Raw genomic sequence first — 19,130 nt, forward strand, 5'->3', positions numbered from 1 at the left:
TTTGCAAAATGATTTAATGGAATTTTAAAATACCTCTTACATTGGTCAACATCCCAAATGCCACAGATGGGAAAGATTTTTCTGTTGTCTTAAGATTTAGTTTCCAAATTATAAAGATTTATACCATTATTTAATTGGGTCCAATGTAAAAAAACAAAACAAAACAAAAATGGTATTAATTTATTAAAACAATTGCAACAGGTTATAACAGTTTAAATGTAGTCCTCAGCTTACAGATGGACAAACCAAGTCTGAGGTTGTAGGCAGTCTGCCCAGTGTCCACAGATAGCAAGCAGATAGATGTAGTACTCAAACCCAGAGTTTTATGAATCCAAAGCCAAGTTTCTTTCTTACACGACATACTCTTTGGCTGTTAGGACCACCAAATCTTGAGTAACAAATTGTGCCCCCCCCAAAAAAAATTTGACCAGAAGCAAAAAAAGAATGCCTAGAAGATAGACAAAGAACTGTGAAATGTGATCCAGATAAAGTCATCAGAAAAGCAAGATTTTATTATACTAGTCTTTACCCTGGTACACCTGTTAAAGGAGCTAAAAATTCTAAATGGCCAATTTTACTAAGTAAAAATCTAAAGAGTAAATGTAACATACCCATTTTTCCTAAAGGAATCAAAACTAACACAAAGCAAAGTTTATACAGAAGTTTCCTTATATCCATTTTTTATGTAATCTCTGTGGTACAGATGGAATAAATTATGAACAAAAAGGCTATTTTGATGATCCTGAGACAGACGTGTTTTTTAACTCATCCAGAATCCAGGAACTTTCAAAATCCAAGTCTCACTCCCTCCACAGCCATATTAAAGGGTTCCAAATGGTATAAGGAATGAGCCAGACAATTGAAAAATAGGGGCACCGGGGCAGCTAGATGGTGCAGTGGCTAGAGCACTGGCCCTGGAGTCAGGAGTACCTGAGTTCAAATCCGGCCTCAGACACTTAACACTTACTAGCTGTGTGACCCTGGGCAAGTCACTTAACCCCCATTGCCTCACTAAATAAAAAAAAAAAAGAGAAAACAGGGGTACCATAATTTTATTATTTTTCCATTGGACATTTTATTTTTTTAAGACTGACTACTGTGTGCTGCCCATCACCACATACCTGAGATGCACTCGCTTCCATGTAAGTCCATATTTCTCAAGCATTTTAGGTTACACAGTAACTCCCTCATAACTACCTTATGAGGCTGGTACTTCAGATAGTATCCCCATTTGGCAAATGTAGAAACTAAGGGCTCAGAAATCATAGATGATTTGTCCACAGTCATGCTGCGTTTGAAGCATCTCGAGTTTAAACTCCGACCAAGGTCTCATGATTCCATGTCCATTGACCTACTACCCCTCTTTCTAATTTTCTTATTGCACCCTATTCTCCTTCATGCGGTCTAGGCTATGTCCAGGTTCATCTGGTCATTCCGGCCAGCCTTGGTTTCTGCCTGTGTAAGTGCTTGTCCCCCGTACTTGGAAAGCACTCTCCCTTCACCTCTGCCTCTTAGAATCTGTTTCCTTCAGGACTCAGGTGCCACTTTTCTACAAGCCTTCCCTGAAATCCTCCTTCAACCCCTCTCCCCCATCACCTCGAATCTCTTTTGTACATGCCTATGTACCCACATTTTTAATCCCCTGATGGAATATAAGCTTCTTGAGGGCAGATGCTGTTCCACTTGTGTCTCTACCACCTAATATATTTGGCCCATAGCAAGTGCTTAATATGTGTTGAGGGGTGGCTAGGTGGCGCAGTGGATAAAGCACCTGCCCTGGATTCAGGAGTTCCTGAGTTCAAATCCAGCCTCAGACACTTGACACTAGCTGTGTGACCCTGGGCAAGTCACTTAACCCCATTGCCCCATAAAAATAAAAAAAAATTTAAAATAAAAAAAAAATATGTGTTGAAAGCAAGAACCAAAGAAGAAATAGAAGATATCTCCGCCCAACTCCTTTGCAGAGGTGAAAGGCCTACATGAGTGGAACACTTAGAATGTTTTCAGTTTGTTGATTTATTATAGGTATTGCTAAACTGTTTTCACTTTTTCTTTTACAAATATTTACTATGCAGGATCACTCAGGGCAGGGGCAGGGGAAATTGCTGTAATGTAAAATTTATTTTAAAAAAAATGCATATTGAGGGGCAGCTAGGTGGCCCAGTGGATAAAGCACTGGCCCTGGATTCAGGAGTTCCTGAGTTCAAATCCAGCCTCAGACACTTGACACTTACTAGCTGTGTGACCCTGGGCAAGTCACTTAACCCCCATTGCCCCACAAAAAAAAATGCATATTGGTTGATTGCAAAATAGAAATTGGATACATTTGTCTTGTATTTTTAAAAAGATTCATTTTTCTCATACTTCCAAGATAATTCAATTTGGGTGTAGAATGTTTCTGTATACAAAATCCATTACCAAAACACTAGTGTCTCATGACCCAGTTCAAGTGTGATTAAATGGACTGAGATAGGTAATTTTAGTAATACTGTAACTGCTTTGCTTTTAATTGCTGCAAAATTCTGCTTGACCAGGCAATGAAATGAGTCGAACAACATCCAAGCTTGTTCATCAAAGTAGGAGAAAGTATATAGGACAGAGCGGTCATTGGGCAGACTATCAGTTTTCTGTGCCAAATTTTATTCTTAAAACAGCAATATTTTTTCTCAAGTTTTATTGATGAGAAAAAGATATTAAAAAAAGGTGATCTTTGTTTATATTCATGAGCTACATAACAGCAGTGACATGGGTTAGGAATCATACAGAATATCCAGGAAATTCTTATAACCAGCCTTGTGGTATGAGTAGGTTGTCACTTACTTTACTCTCTGAGTCTGAATCTCAATCTATAAAATAAAGGAGCAGGAATAGAGCTCTAGATAGTCGTTTGACCCGGTCTGTAAAGAAAATGTCAGGTATAATAATAAGGGACTGTGAGATTTGTCACAATTCATTCAGGTGATATATCACAATAACTAAAACTAGATTAAATTGTTACTGTTTTTGTCACTATTGCTATCTGCTTTGAAAGGTTTTTAAGGGTTATTCTAAAACAAAAACTGTCTTCTTCCCAATATAACCAAGAAGAAAACCTAAAGGAAAAGTCTTAAATAGTAATAGAGAGGATTAGGTTGAAAAAGAATGCAATGTCAATTATACTATGGGATGTTGCTGAGATTGGGCCTAGAATTTCCTTCCCCAGTTTTCTTCTAATATATTAGTTTCTTATTTGCTCAAGATAAAAAGCCAATGGGTTTGTGTTTATTGTTTTAAGTTGCTTTCAAGATACCAGTTTTGTAAAACCTCCATGCATTTAAGTTTGGCTGTACCCACCCCACTGTCCTTCCTCCTGCTGTTTTCTGTTAACTTCTATGGTTAGCTTGTTACAAGATGTGGCCGGGTTGATTTCCGTAGCATTTTTCTGCTTGTGGCATCAGTGGGAAACTGTCAGTAGTGGGAAACTAGTCAAAACTTACAACCCTCACGTGCCCTGATGTGAAGGAGATGTGATCTGATCCTGGCTGTCTCTTATCGACTGGGAAGACTGACAAAGGACTAGGTGAAGCTGGGTGTGCAAAGTCCAAAGACAGCCTCTGAAAGACCAGGCTCATTAGTAGTCCTGTCTGCCTCCTACCATGGTCTGAAGACCATCACACCCAAGGTTCTGGCTACCTAATCGTATCCTGTGGGGTGAATTGAATCTAATAAAGGCTTATTAATAAATGCATCTCTGGCCTGATTTTTTTTTTTTTTACAAAAGCCTGTCTAGGTTCCCCAATTGCTAGAGTAAACTAAGACATGAGCAAGAGTCATCACAATCTTTTCTCCTACTGACTATAAGATTACAATCATAAAGTTCTGAGACCCCTAGCTACAAGGCACCTCAGAGATCATCTAATTCAGGACTTCTTAAACTTTTTGACCAAGAAATTTTTTCACAAGTCTGGGTATATAGGTTTATAAATCAAACATTTATTGCCACTTTTCTGTGCCCCTACATTGTTAGGTGACCCCTTATGGGGTCACAATGCAGAGTTTAAAAAGCTTTGATCTAATCCAATCTTCTAATTTTACAGATAAGGAATTATGTTAGGGGTAACTCCAAGAGGTTAAGTGATTTGTCCAAGGTTACACAGTGTCAGAGGATGGATTTGAACTCGGGTCCTCAGACTAAAGACTTGGTGTTCTTTCCATTGTTCCAGGCTTTAAAGAGAAAGAGAAAAACCTTCCAATTATACACCAGAAGAAAATAGCTTTCGACTAATGCTTTCAAGGAACAATTGCATACTTTTCACCCAAAGGAGAATTGAGAATGTTCGAATTTAAATGGTCTTTAAAAGTCATCCAAAGGGAGCAGCTAGATGGTATAATGGATAAAGCACTGGCCCTGGATTCAGGAATACCTAAGTTCAAATCCAGCCTCAGACACTTGACACTTACTAGCTGTGTGACCCTGGGCAAATCACTTAACCTTCATTGCCCCACAAAAAAAAACAAAAGGGAAGGCAGGAGAGAATTCTGGGTCAATCGTGCTGAATGACCAAAGGCTAGTTGTACTGTTCAGCTTATTTGACATCCAGATTATAATCAAGGCCTTAAGGAAAGCCAATCATGTTTGGTTTGTTGTTTTATCCTGAGCATAGAGGCTCTTAAGACCAATTTCCAAAAAATTATTTCTCTTCTATTTGCCCAGGAGCATAGTTGATCCTAGTAATTCTAGAAATTCTTTTTTCCCTTTAAAAAAAAAGTTTCTAAAAATTAAGCTCAAACCATTTTATAATTAATTGTTAATTACCATTGGACCAGTTGGGGCAGTAAACATTTATTATTAATTAATATATCAGTAGAGAATTGCCCACATGTTTCCATAACTTCTGATGTTCTCAGGCTTTCAGACCTACATTGTCCTAAGAGAGATCAGTCAAGAGAGAGCCAAGAGCAAGACCCTGGTGTAGCCAGAGAGTTTATCCTCTTTTGATAGAAGCGTCAACGCTAATTGACTAGCATCATTCAATTCCATTGGTTGACATGACTTGAGGGTGGTCTAAATTAAAATTAACTCTTCTGATGACATCAGGGAAAGAAGATCCTCAATCACGTTGCCTAATGCAAAGTACCTTATCTAGGTGTGGTCCTTCACTGAGCTAGACAAAAGAGTCTATCTCCATTTCTTTTGTTCCCTTGGGTTTGTCCCAGGCAAGAGGTGAACTTTCTGGACTTGGGTGGGGGGGAGGGGAGAGCAGAGAAAGGAGTGAAATTGATCTCTGGGTTCTCCTTAGAAATCCATTATTAATAATCATTTTCTCACCATTAACAAAGTAGAGCCTAACAAGTGGAAAGAGTAGGGTCAGGAAAAGGATAGGGAGAAAGCTCGATATCCAAGGTTAGTGAAGACATCAATCCTGCAGCTGGTGCAGCAGGTGAGGCTGAGACCAAGCAGGCTGGGAGAGGAGCCCAGTGCCTGGGCCTTAAGGTCCCCACTCTCAGCTGCCACTGAGTCCTTGCCCTGCTGAGAGGATCAGGTCTTGACAGAAGGTTACATGTTTCTGTGGGTTGATACTAGGCTACAGATGTCTATGGGGTTCTAAGTGGAAACGCTGTTGTGTGTGTGACAGATCAAAGGTGCCAAAGAGTAAGAGCAGGGCCCCCTCCACATACCATCCAATCCACTTTCTATTCTGTAGTTGAGCTCATTCTTCAGGCCTGTAAACTGCAATGGTCTGAATTTCCTCACCTGTATGAAGATCCTAAAGATGAACAGTGCCATCCCCATTCCCAGACAGCACTTCATGACTCCTTTCCCGAAGAGGAAGACAATGAATGTAATTACTGTGACCTCAAAGCACACATGTGAGTGTCCCTGTCTCCAGATCCAAAGTATGAAGCTGGCCATCACCCCCTGCCAAGAGGAGGGGATTCTCCTTAGGGTTGAGCAGTAAAGCATTGATTTCAGGAACTTCTAGGCTGCTCCTGTTTAGAGGAGCAAATGGGGTCAGCCTGTATGGGTAGTGAAGGCTCCATACTTCCTTACAATCCTTTATGATCTCCCCCCAAAACCAGGTCTTCACTTCAACCCCTACACTGAGCAGATGTCAGGCTGTTGAAACCAGGCTGTCCACAGGGCTATCGTGGGTTACAAAGGTAACCACTGGCTTCTTATTTTCCTCTTTGGCCTCTGAGCTCAAAGCAGTTGATAAACTGAAGATGGCAATCTGCCCATAGTTGTGTCCTGATGCTAAGAATTTTCCCACGGGGGAAAGGCTCTGGGAGAAAATGGTCACGTGCAGTCACTCCAAGGGCTGATGTACCTCCATTGTCGGGACACAGGCCACTCCTGCACAAAGTCCCCGGTGGTACTACTAATTCTAGAAATTCTTGACTATTTCTGTCCAAGTATTCTCTTATTCTCACTTTCCCTAGTCCTAGTTTCATTCTGTTTAGCTAAAGGGGGATAAATGGGTTCAGAAGATCATGATAGTTAAACCAATTCATTTTATTTTGGGGTGTTTTTGTTGTTGTTTTTTGTTTTGCGGGGCAATGAGGGTTAAGTGACTTGCCCAGAGTCACACAGCTAGTAAGTGTCAAATATCTAAGGTCGGATTTGAACTCTGGTCCTCCTGAATCCAAGGCCGGTGCTTTATCCACCATGCCACCTAGCTGCCCCTTAATTAATTTAAAATACATCCAAAACAGGGCTCATTATCAATCCCCCACAAACCTCACCTCTCTTGCAAATCTTTCTCTTCTTTTGAGGTGACAACATTCTTCCAGTATCCCATAAGTTCATAACTTCAACATTGTTCTTTACTCCTCATTCTCCCCCCCTCCAAATATCTGATTGATGAGGTTGGGTTCTGAGCTTGGGGGGAGGGGGAGAGGGAGGAAGGTGTGGGAGGGGGATAGTATACCTTAGGGTAACATAGTTTAGCGAAGCCCTCCAATCCCCAAGACGCTGTGGTTGAGGGGAATCCCAAAGCCCTGAGAATATGCTCTAATTTAGCAGGAGCTGTCCACTAGTAACCCCTGCTACCTAGCTTCTAGTTATCTTCTAATTTACATTGCTGCATGTATTCTGGGATGGAGCATGCTCAGAGAAGATGTGCTTTAGCTGCACCCAGAGGGGAGGGGATAGGAAGGAGGCCAGACCCAAGGGACTATAAAAATCAAGACCCTTCCCCAGCTCAGGCCATTGTGTTACACTGGCCATACTTTAATATACAACTCCCTTAATAAAACTTGCTCACTCATTATGGAGATTGACAGAATTGTCAATTCTTTGGACAAAATCTCAGGGGATGACAACACAATTGGTTGGCTCACTGGATAGAGTACCAGGCCTGGAGTCAGGGAAAACTGAGCTCAAATCTAGCCTCAGACATTTACTACCTGTGAGACCTTGGGTAAGTCTCTCAACCTCTGTTTACCTCAGTTTCTTCATCTGTAAAATCATACTTATCTCAGGATTGTGAGGATCAAGTGAGCTAATAATTGTAAAGTGCTTAGCATGTTACCTGGTACATAGTAGGGGCTATAGGTTTATTTGTTAATAATAATACAGCTACGCCTTAGTTCAAGCCCTCATTATCTTTAGCCTAGATTATTGCAAACAGCCACTAATAGGGTCTCCTATCTCAAGACTTCTACTTCAGCATGTCTAATATATCTCTTCCAAGGTAATTTTCATCTCTCAATTCACTTCTATACTCAACTCTGGTGGCTTCCTATTGCCTCTAGAATCAAGTGTATGTGCCTCTGTTTAGCTTTAAAAGCCCTTTGCCACCTGAGCCCAACCTAGCTTTCTGGTCTCATTATGCATAACTTTCCCTCCCACACTGCATTGTAGCCAAACTAATCTTCTCTCTGTTCCTGACCCAAGATTCTCCATCTCCTGTTTCCATGCCTTCGCAGTGGCTGTCTTTCATGCTTGCACTGCACTCTCGCCTCACCTCTATCTGGTAGAAGCCCTGTCTTCCTTCAAGACACAGCAAAGGGACTGTCTTCCACAGGAAATCTACCCTGATCTCCTTAAATGCTCCTTAAATCTCATCTTTGTCAAGCTACTTTGTATTTTTGTGTATTTATTCTTCTGACACTTATTCTGTATATACTTACATGTCCTTATTGTCTCCCCCACCCCCACCTTTAGAATGTAAGTTTCTTGCAAACAGGGATTGATATATTTCTTGTATTTGTATCCTGAGCACCTAACGCAATGCTGGGCACATAGAGGGCATTTAAATACAGGGTAGGCAAGGGGCAGCTAGATGGTGCAGTGGATAGAGCAACAGCCCTGGATTCAGGAGTACCTGAGTTCAAATCCGACCTCAGACACTTAACACTTACTAGCTATGTGACCCTGGGCAAGTCACTTAACCCCAATTGCCCCCCACACGCAAAAAAAGAAAGAAAGAAAGAAAGAAAGAAAGAAAGAAAGAAAGAAAGAAAGAAAGAAAGAAAGAAAGAAAGAAAGAAAGAAAGGGTAGGCAAAAGTCATGATGTTTTAATAACAAAAATTTTTTTCTTTATTTTTTGCCATTTACAAGAATTGATTTTTCACATGTAAATTCGTTTTCTATGTATACTGTATATGATGCTATGGTATTATAAATTAAAAACAAAAAACAAAGGAGTCATTAAATATTGAAATCCCTTTTTGACTTTTGGACCATCCTGTACTTGACTGATTTTGGTGGAGAGGCAATCAAGGTGAAGTGACTTGCCCAGAGTCACATAGAACTTAGGTCTTCCTGACTGCAGGTCAGGTACTTTATCCACTGTGCCACCTACCTGCCCCTTGATTGAGTTCTCAGAGCACTGAGAAGAATGCTGGCAATAACCTAAATTATCCTTTCTGACTCCTTTGATTCTACTGAAGATAACCCTATGGTACTGATGAAAAACAGTGTGCCTGAGTTTGAAATCTTACATTGAAACTTCCTGTATAAAGTTAGCTCAGTTGGAACCTCCATTTCTTCATCTATACAATGGGGGAGTTGAATTTGGACTAAATAACCTCTTGGCTTTCTTCTACTTCTCAAACGATCTATAAAATGAAGAGATTGGCCCACATGACTGTGGAAGTTCCCTTCCGATCTGAAACCTATGATACTATGATACAAAAAGATGAATTCTTCCCAGTGGGCAAACTAGGGCAGCTAGGTGGTATAGTAGATAGAGCACCAGTCATGGAGTCAGGAAGACCTGAGTTCAAATTCTGCCTCAGATCATTATCTATGAACCCTGGACAGGTCACTTAATCCTGTCTGTCTCAGTTTTCTCATCTGTAAAATGAGCTATAGAAGGAAATGGCAAGCCATGCTAATATCCTTGCCAAGAAAACCCCCAATGGGATCTCAAAGCATTGGACACTAGTAAAAAAATGACTAACCAACAACAAAATGGTCAGTGTTACTTTTTTGCATTGGACTTGATTCTATATTTGTAAAAAGCAAAATATTTTTGCTTTTCTTTCTCTTTAAGCATATAAAGCCTTAGAATGTAAGGTGCATATATGATGCCATCAGGAATGATATCAGTATATTTTATTTCCTGAAGTCACGCAGGAAGGAGGGAGAATGAAAGAGACTCAGTACTTGGATATCTAATTACTTTGGAGTCCTTTGATGAGGGACTACCAAAGCAGCATGCCCTGATTGTGTTTTACCTTTGAATGCTTAAGAGGGAAGGGTAAGAACAGAATGAAGTCTTGTCCTTGCCATGAGAAGCCTGAAACAAATTAAGTTAGCCATACAAATTAATATAGGCCTACAGGTCCCAGGGACTGATGATTAGATGAGGTTTTCTTGTTTGTGCTTCTTTATCCAAGAGGACCGATGACTCCTGCATGAATTGGATTTAAGTGAGGCAGAGGAGCACAAAGCCTAATTAGGTCTATGAAAGGAAAGAAAAGCAAGTAAGATTTTCTGTGCACCCAAAGTACAGCCAGGAGCAGGCCTTCTAGATTTCTGGTGGGCATGGCTATCAGGAGTATGCCACTTACAGTTATCCCATCCTTATCTCAGGGGGTTAGGGGCATGGTGCCCCAACACCCACCCCCAACCTGGAAAATCCATGTAAAAGTATTTGGCTCTCCCTTCATACCCAAGAAGAAGCCTGAATTTTTCCTTTTTCTTTTATGGGGTGTTTCTTATACCTTACTGTAAAATTTGGGTCAGTAGACATTTTGAACAAAATATGTCCAAAATGGAACTCATTATCTTTCCCTCTAAACTCTTCCAGCCTCCTACCTTCCCTAGGTATCCTCCTAGATTCCCAACCTAGGAGTCATATCTCCTTTATTTTATTTATTTTTTTTTTCAGTGAGGCAATTGGGATTAAGTGACTTGCCCAGGGTCACACAGCTAGTAAGTGTTAAGTGTCTGAGGCCGGATTTGAACTCAGGTACTCCTGAATCCAGGGCCAGTGCTTTATCTACTGCGCCACCTAGCCGCCCCAGAGTCATATCTCTTAACCACCCCACCCCCTCATATCCAAAGGCCTGTCAATTTCCCTTTACAATTCCCATTTAATTTTTTACACTGACCTGAAATATATTGAAACTGCCATGGAGAAAGTCATGATATGGAAGGGGTATTTGAGTATGCATATTATCCCACCCCACAGGGCTTGGCAGCGATTGTTTCATTTTCTCCTCTTCCTTATTTCAAATCTGGTCTCAGGCACTTACTAGATGTGTGACTTTGGGTAAGTCACCTAACTTGGTTTGCTTTGGTTCCTTGTCTGTCCAATGAGCTGGAGAAGAAAATGTCAAACCACTCCAGTATTCTTGCAAAGAAAATACCAAATGGGGTCAAGAAGACTCAGACATGACTGAAATGACACCACCAAACTTTATCAGCAATTGAGTATTGGCAGCTAGGTGGCACAGTAGATTAGATTACTGGGCTTAGAGTCAGAAAGACATGAGTTCAAATCTAGCCTCAGTACTAACTAGTTATATGACTCTGTGCAAGTCACTTAATCACTGTTTGCCTCAGTTTCCTCAAGTGTATATATTGCTGTTCAGTCGTTTCAGTTGTGTCCAAAGATATCTGAAAGGCAGTCTTCCTGATTCTAGGCCCGGCACTCTCTCCACTGTGCCACCAAGTGGCCCCACAAGTATAAAAAGGGCATAAAAATAGTAACTGCCTCCCTAGGTTGTTGTGAGGATTAAATGAGATATTAATGGTAAAGTACTTAGCACAGTGCCTAGCACATAGCATAAATGTTAGTTGCTGTTAACTGAGGAATTTCCCCTTGCTGATGGAATGCTAAGCCAGTGAATTTCATCACTGAATTTACTGTCAATTTAGAAGCAGCTAGGTAGTGAAGTGAGTCAGGAAGACTCATCTTTCTAAGTTCAGATCCTGCTTCAGACACTTACTAGCTGTACGACCCTGGGCAAGTCATTCAACCCTTATTGCCTCAGTGTCCTTATTTGTAAAATGAGCTGGAGGGGCAGCTAGATGGTGCAGTGGATAGAGCACATGCCCTGGAGTCAGGAGGACCTGAGTTCAAATCTGGCCTCAGGCACTTAACACTTACTAGCTGTGTGACCCTGGGTAAGTCACTTAACCCCAATTGCCTCACCCAAAAAAAAAAAAAAAGAGCTGGAGAAGGAAATGGCAAACCACTCCAGTATCTTTGCCAAGAAAGTCACAAATGGGGTGGGACACAAGTGAAACAGCTGAACAACAAAGTGGCACAGTGGATGGAGAGTTATCCCTAGAGTCAAGAAGACTGCCTTAAAGACATCTCTAGATGGGATGTCCAATAGACATCTTGAACAAAACGTGTCCAAAATGGAACTCATTATCTTTCCCTCTAAACTCTTCTCCCCTCCTACCTTCCCTAGGTATCCTCCCAGATTCCCAACCTAGGAGTCATTTTTCAGATCCTCACTATCTCTTACCCACCCCACCCCCTCATATCCAATCTTTTGCCAAGACTTGTCAATTTCCCTTTACAATATTTATTGAATATGCCCCTTCCTCTCCTCTAATACTCCTGCTACTCTGGTGCAGATCCTCATCAATAGCCTGCTGGTGGAGTTTCCATGCCTCAATTCTCTCTCCACTCCAATCCATCCTCCTTTCACAGATACTAAAGTGATTTTCTTAAAATGAAGGTCTGGGGCAGCTAGATGGCACAGTGGATAGAGCACCAGCCCTGGAGTCAGGAGGACCTGAGTTCAAATCCGACCTTAGGTTTTTGATACTTACTAGCAGTGTGACGCTGGGCAAGTCACTTAACCCCAGTTGCCTCAAAAAAACCCAAACCCTAAAATGCAGTCTGACCATGTCAATAAACTCCTAGTCAATAAACTCCATTGCTCCCTATCACCCCCAGGCTCAAATACAAAATGCTCTATTTGGCATTCAAAGCCCTTCATAACAGCCCCTCCCCCCAACTTTCTAGTCTTTTAACATCTTACATACTCTTTCATCCAGTGACAATAACTTCCTTGATATTTCAGGAGAAAGAATACACTCATCTCTAGGCTCTGGGCATTTTCCCTGGCAGCCCCTGATGTCCTGGAAGGCTCTCCTTCCTCATCTCTGCTCACTGACTTCCCTGGCTTCTCTAATTCCTGGCTAAATCCCCTCTTTTACTGGAAGCTTTTACCTCCTCTGTAATTCTAGTTGCCTTCACTCCGTTCATTATTTCCCCATTTTATGCTGTATATAATGGTATTTGTTATCTCTCTCATTAGATTGTGAGCTCGTTGAAGGCAAGAATTGGTCTTTTTTTGTTTGTTTTTTGTTTTTTTGCTGGGCAATGAGGGTTAGAGTGACTTGCCCTGGTCTCACAGCTAGTAAGTGTCATGTGTCTGAGGGTCTAATTTGAACTCAGGTCCCTCCTGAATCCTGGGCTGGTGCTTTATCTACTATGCCACCGAGCTGCCCCCAAGAATTGTCTTTTGACTTTCTTTCTAACCCCACCTCTTAGCACAATGCCTGACACATAGTAGGCACTTAATTTCTTTGCTAGCACACCTCTAACCATGCCCCACTGTCACTTGCTTATTGCACATTCTGAATGGATAGTGAAGATATGGTTCAGTGGGAAGAAGGCTGACTCTGGAGTCCCAGGACCTAGGTTTAAATCCCATCTCTGATACTTCATACTTTAATACTATATGACCCTGGGCAGTCTCTTCTGAAATCCATTTAAGCTCCAGATCTAGGCTTCTATGACTGGCTTGACTCTACAAACATTTATTATGAAATGTCTCAAGTGTCTAGAGCAGGGAAAGATACAACATTTAGATACAATACAATAAATATTTATTAAACACCTGCTATGTGCCAAGCACTGTACTAAGAACTGGGGATACAAATAAGAAAGAGAAAGACAGTCCCTGACCTCAAGAAGCTTACAATCTAATGTGATAAGATCTGATTCCTGATTTTGTGGAGCTTTCCGTTTAGTGGGAAGAAAAAATATACACAAATAACTATTCTACAAAATATACAAAAGAATACATAAGTGAATAAGAGAGATAGAGAGGTGACATGTGAGGTCTGGGATGGCGATAAGTACACCGGGGCAGGGGGGTGGTGTGTGACAATAATGGAGGTTTTGGAGGAAGAATTTGATTTGGTTTTTAAAGAATGAATAGAGTATCAGACCTGGAGTCTGGAACACCTGAGTTCAAATCTGACCTCAGATACTTATTAGCCATGCAACCCTGGGCAAGCCACTTAACCCTCTTTGCCTCAGTTTCCTCATCTATAAAGTGAGCTGGAGAAAGAAATGGAAAAAACACTACAATATCTTTGCCAAGAATACCTCAAATGGGGTCACGAAAAGTCAGACATGACTGAAAGCGACTCAGTAACAACAGAATAGGAGAGGACATTCCAAGATTGGGATGGGGGCGGGAGGGGGGGGGGGGGGCAAGCCCACACAAACATGTTTATGGGAAAGAATGGAATCTGTGCAGAACAGAATTAGTAGTTCAATTGGCCATAGTTTATAGTATATGAGAGTTATATGAAATTATTCTGCAAAGTTCAAACCATGGTGGTTTTAAAAGTCAGACTGTAAAGTTTGAACTTGCTAGGTAATGTGTTCAGTCATTCAGTCATGTCCATAGCATGCCAATATTGTCCATGGTGTTTTCTTGGCAAGGATGCTGCAGTAGTTTGCCATTTCCTTCTGCAACTTGATTGACAGATAATAGGGAACTACTAATGGAACTTAGATAATAGATTCAGGGCTGGAAAGAAGCTCAGAAATCATCTATGGAATCCCAAACCCCCATTTTACAGATGGGGGCACTGAGGCCTAGAGCGGTTAAGTAGTTTGCCCAAGTTCATCCAGATGGCAAGTGACCAAATGGGGAGTGGAACCCAGGTCTTCCAATTCCTACTCTGGTATTCTTTCCACTGTGCGGAGTATCTGTGTATGGGATGTTCAAGGAGAACTAGCACCTCTGGTGTGAGGGCTTGCCGAGCCCTTTTTAGGGTTGCTCATCCACCTTTGGTGTCTACCTGGCACTCAACTCTCACATGTGGCTTCAAGAAGCTGTAGCATGTTCAGTGGCCACTCTATGATAAAGCTTGTCTTGGCAGAAGGGCTAAAACAAGCTGAGAGTAACCAACAGGTCTCAAATCCATCGGTGAGTTAGGGGGATGTCCACATGTGAAGACTTTCCCCAGTGGAATGAGTGGAGGTAAAAAAAAGCAATAACAGAGAACTGGAAAAGCATAGATCATGAAAATGAAGGCCTATAGAAGATAGAAAAGATGTGAGTAATACTATGACAAGCATGCATGTGAGGGAATTGAAGCAGGATTGGGTAACTCATTAGATGAGAGATAAGAGAAAGCATCATACAGTCCCAGATTTAGAGATGGAGAACCCTTTAGAACATATCTTGTCCCACTCCCTCATTTTACAGATGATAAACTGAGGCTAAGTAAAGTGATTTACAATAAGTCATACAGGTAATAAGTAGCAGAGCCAAATACGAACTCAACCCCTTTGACTCCAAATCCAGTACTTTTTCTGTTATGCCACACTTCCTCCAAGGAAAGAATAAAAAAAATAACCCTAAGGTTTCCAACATGAGAGTTGGCGAATAGTGGTATCACTCAGAAGAACAGAATTGGCAGGAGTTAATAAACTTGATTTGGGGTGTGTTTAATAAGAGGTGCCAGTGGGACATTCTTGTGAATAATATCTCCCTGGCATCTTCTATAGGAGGCCCTACCCACAGGACATGGGCAGTTAAATATGTAAATCTGAAGGCTGAGAGAAAAGGGACAATGTAAAGCACCAGGCTCCCATTGCAGAGGGAGCCATTTCATCAAGCTTCCAGCCTGGGAAGGAGAGTATTGCTTCTGCTCCAAGTTTTTCCTCCTCTCTGATCTGCGCAAGATTCAGAAAGGACTCCACCCTTAGGCCATAATACTCTTAACTTTGAAAATCTTTCTAAAATGTTCACTTAGCAATTAACAAACTCCCACGTGGTCATACACTTCAAATCCCAATGATTCTAAACCCCAAATCTTATTCCCCATCCCCTCCTACCTGATTTCTTATCCCCATTCCTTCAACATCCAAGTCCCAGCCAAACCCAAATGCTACCCACCCCTTCCACTGTACTGTCTGGAAAACTCATTCCATAAGCAACAAACTTTGTTTCCCCTTAAATCTTTTCCTTCCCCACTCCTTTGATATTCTGGGTCTCACTGAGACCTGACTTGCTTCTTGTAACAGAACTTCCCTCATCACCCTTTCAAGTACTGGTTGTACTTTGTATCCCTGATCAAGGTGGAGGAGTCAAAAGAATCTTTGTTCTCCATTGCTACCTTCAGGTTCTTCCCCAACCACTATTACTTAGTAATGTCTCTTCCTTAGATATCAACACGATCTACATCTACTTCCCAATCAAAATCCTGGTAGCTGTTGTCAATAGACCTTCAGTGAACTCCCCTTCTTTCCTCAAGGAGTTCAGTACTTGGCTCACAATCTTTCTTCCCCAACTTCTGCCCTCATAGTTGGAAACTTCAATTTACATATTATTGATACCTAACTCCACATTCCTTTTACTTACTCATTTCCCATGACCTACTCCTCCTAGGGCAGTTGAGTGGCATAAAAGTCAGAAAAACTTGAATTCAAATCTGGCCTCAGACACTTACTAGCTGTGTGACCCTGAGCAAGTCACTCAACTTGCCCAGTTTGCCTCAGTTCCCTCATCTGTAAAATGAGCTAGAGAAGGAAATGGCAACTACTCCTGGATTTTTGTCAAGAAAACCTTAAATGCGGGGGCAGCTAAGTGGCACAGTGGATAAAGCACTGGTCCTGGGTTCAAGAGGACCTGAGTTCAAATCCAGCCTCAGACACTTGACACTTACTAGCTATGTCACCCTGGGCAAGTCACTTAACCCTCATTGCCCTGCAAAAAAAAACCAACAAAAAACCCCCTACAATCATGCAAATTTGCAGCATTCCTTCCAACACGGTTCCTACCCTTCTCCTCTACCCTCTTAGTTCTCATTGGCAGAAGAACTAATAAACTAATTCACATTAAGGTGCTAATGACTAATAACTTAAGGTGTTATCTGTCAGAGGAAAAACAGCATTTTTAAAGAGGATCCATGGATTCATCTATTAGTAGGACATTGAGTATCTTGCAAGTAATTGAATGTTCATTGAAGCATGTGTTAATTGCTACATGTTTTGAGTATGCTTTTTAAAAATTATTTTTGGTCATCCTTATTTACATTTGTGTTATCATTACGCATGTATTGTAGTTGCATTGCCTGTGCAACTATGCATAATTTTGTTATTCATTTGAATATATGCTGCTGTCTTGTTATTCTATAGGTCTACTGATATTATCACCTTACTTTGTTTTGCTGTTATGCATATTTGCTTGTGTTCTATGGATATGCATGTGCTGTTTTACATACATATCACATGTTTACTATGTCGTACTATTTAGGCCTGTAGTTAATCAGCAAGCAAACTTTTATCAAAGTACCTATTCGGGACTAAGCACTGTGCTACATAGTGTAATTGAAGCCCCTTGTCAACAGATACTTTATACTTTGTCTATTGTATACATTGTTGATGCTAACACTCTGAGATATCATTACCTGGGACTCTGAGTTAATTATCTTAATTTTGCTAACTGTTAATGTTTATTTTGATATTGTGCTGTGTACTGAAGCTGATTTTTTGAGGAACTGCAAAATTCCTGACTTTAAGAAAGAATGATATTGGATATTGCTATATTTTGGTGGACATAAATTACACAACATCTTTTTTGTTTGAGCCTCCTGGGCTATGGGTAAGTCCTCCTTTTGCCCCATCCTAAAGACCAGGGAGAGCTTAAACTCATGAAAGGGGAAAAGGGAGTGAGTTCACTGAGGTGTTCTAGGAGAACCTAATCACCACAAGGGAAGAATGGAGTTATGCTGCTATAAGGAGATAGGGAGCTACCATCCATGCCCTACCTTTGCACACAAGCTGTGACTTTGAATGTTACAGCATGAAATAGACATCAATTCAGGCAGTGGAGAAGAGATGATGTTATCACAATAATACAGAAAGTGGACAAATTTTCACTCCTTTCCCTTCTGTTTTTTTTTTGAGGGTTTTTTTGTTTGTTTGTATGTTTGTTTTGCTTCTCCCTTCTTGCTTCCTAATCCTTTTTGTTATTTCTAGTTTTTTATAGCATATCTCCCATACATCTACTCCTTTCTATTCACCTAGCTACCCCCATAATACACACCTTCATCAAATCTCACCTGGACTACTACAAGAGACTTCTAATTAATCTCCCTGCCTCAAGTCTTTCCTCATTCCAATCCTTCCTTCACCCAACTGCTAAAGTCCTAAATCACAGGTTTCACTGTCACCATCATCATTACCCCACTCAATATACTTCAGTGACTCCCTATTACCTCCAGATTCTGCTTGGCACTTAAAGCTGTTCATAATCTGGTCCCTTCCTACCTTTCTTGTTTTCTTATACCCTACTTTGGGACAGCTAGGTGGTGCAGCGGATAGAGTGTTAGGCCTGGAGTCAGAAAGACATGAGTTCAAATCTGGCTTCAGACACTAAAGTTGTGTGACCCTAGGCTAGTCACTTAACCCTGTTTGCCTTAGTGTCTTCATCTGTAAAATGAACTGGAGAAGGACATGGCAAAGCATTCTAGTATTTTTGCCACCGAAATCCCAAATGGGTTCATGAAGAGTCTGAAATGACTGAACCTAAACAATACTCTACTTGCCTCTTGGTACTCTATAATCCAACAGCTGTTTGCTGTTCCTCAAACTTGACATTCCAGTTCTTGCATTTACCTTTGCACTGGCTGTCCTCCATGTCTGGAATGCCCTCCTCCCCCACTTCTTTGCAGTCCCACCAGCTTCAGGAAGCCAATCCCAGTCCCCACAGTTGTTGGAGTCATCCCCTTTGAATTCCTCCCATCTATGTTGTTAAGTCAGTTTCCAGTCATGACTGACTTTTCCTGACCCCATATGGAGTTTTCTTGGCAAAGATACCAGAGTGGTTTTCTTTTCCAACTCATTTTACAGATGAGGAACTAAGGTAAACAGGGTTAAGTGACTTGCTCAGAGCCACACAGCTAATAAGTAGCTGGGGCTGGATTTGAACTCATGAAGATAAGTTCCAAGCCCAGTGCTCTATCCACTATGCTATCGAGCTGCCCATATCTTGTATGTACCTAGTTATTTACATACTGTCTTTCCCATTAGAATGTGAACTCCTTGATCAAAGGAGATTGTTTTTACTTTTCTTGGTAATCCCAGGATTAGAACAGTGTTTCGCAAATAGTAAACACATAATAAATGCTCTTTGGCAAGGGATAGAGGCAATTACAAAAGAAAAAAATAAGTAGTTTTGATTACATGAAGTTGAATAGCTTTTGCACAAACAAAATGCATCTAAGATTAAGTAGGGAAGCATTGACTGAGGGAAAAAAAATTATCAAATTTCTCAGCGAAGGGTTTGATATCTAAGACAAATATACCATTAACAAAAATATATAAGAACAAAAGTCCATTTTCCTAATAAATAAGTAGTCAAAAGATATTCACAAACAGATCTCAAAAAGAAGAATTGCAACTATTAACTACCCCATAAAAAGAAT

The 19,130-nt window shown here is 41.0% G+C and overlaps 1 pseudogene; it reads right to left on the reverse strand.

Annotated features, from left to right (window-relative positions):
- Positions 1–5,347: 5,347 nt before the first annotated feature.
- On the reverse strand, positions 5,348–6,317 carry LOC122745477 (annotated as a pseudogene).
- Between the last annotated feature and the right edge of the window lie 12,813 nt (positions 6,318–19,130).

The sequence above is a fragment of the Dromiciops gliroides genome, chromosome 3, assembly GCF_019393635.1.
Source record: "Dromiciops gliroides isolate mDroGli1 chromosome 3, mDroGli1.pri, whole genome shotgun sequence".
NCBI classification, from domain to species: domain Eukaryota; kingdom Metazoa; phylum Chordata; class Mammalia; order Microbiotheria; family Microbiotheriidae; genus Dromiciops; species Dromiciops gliroides.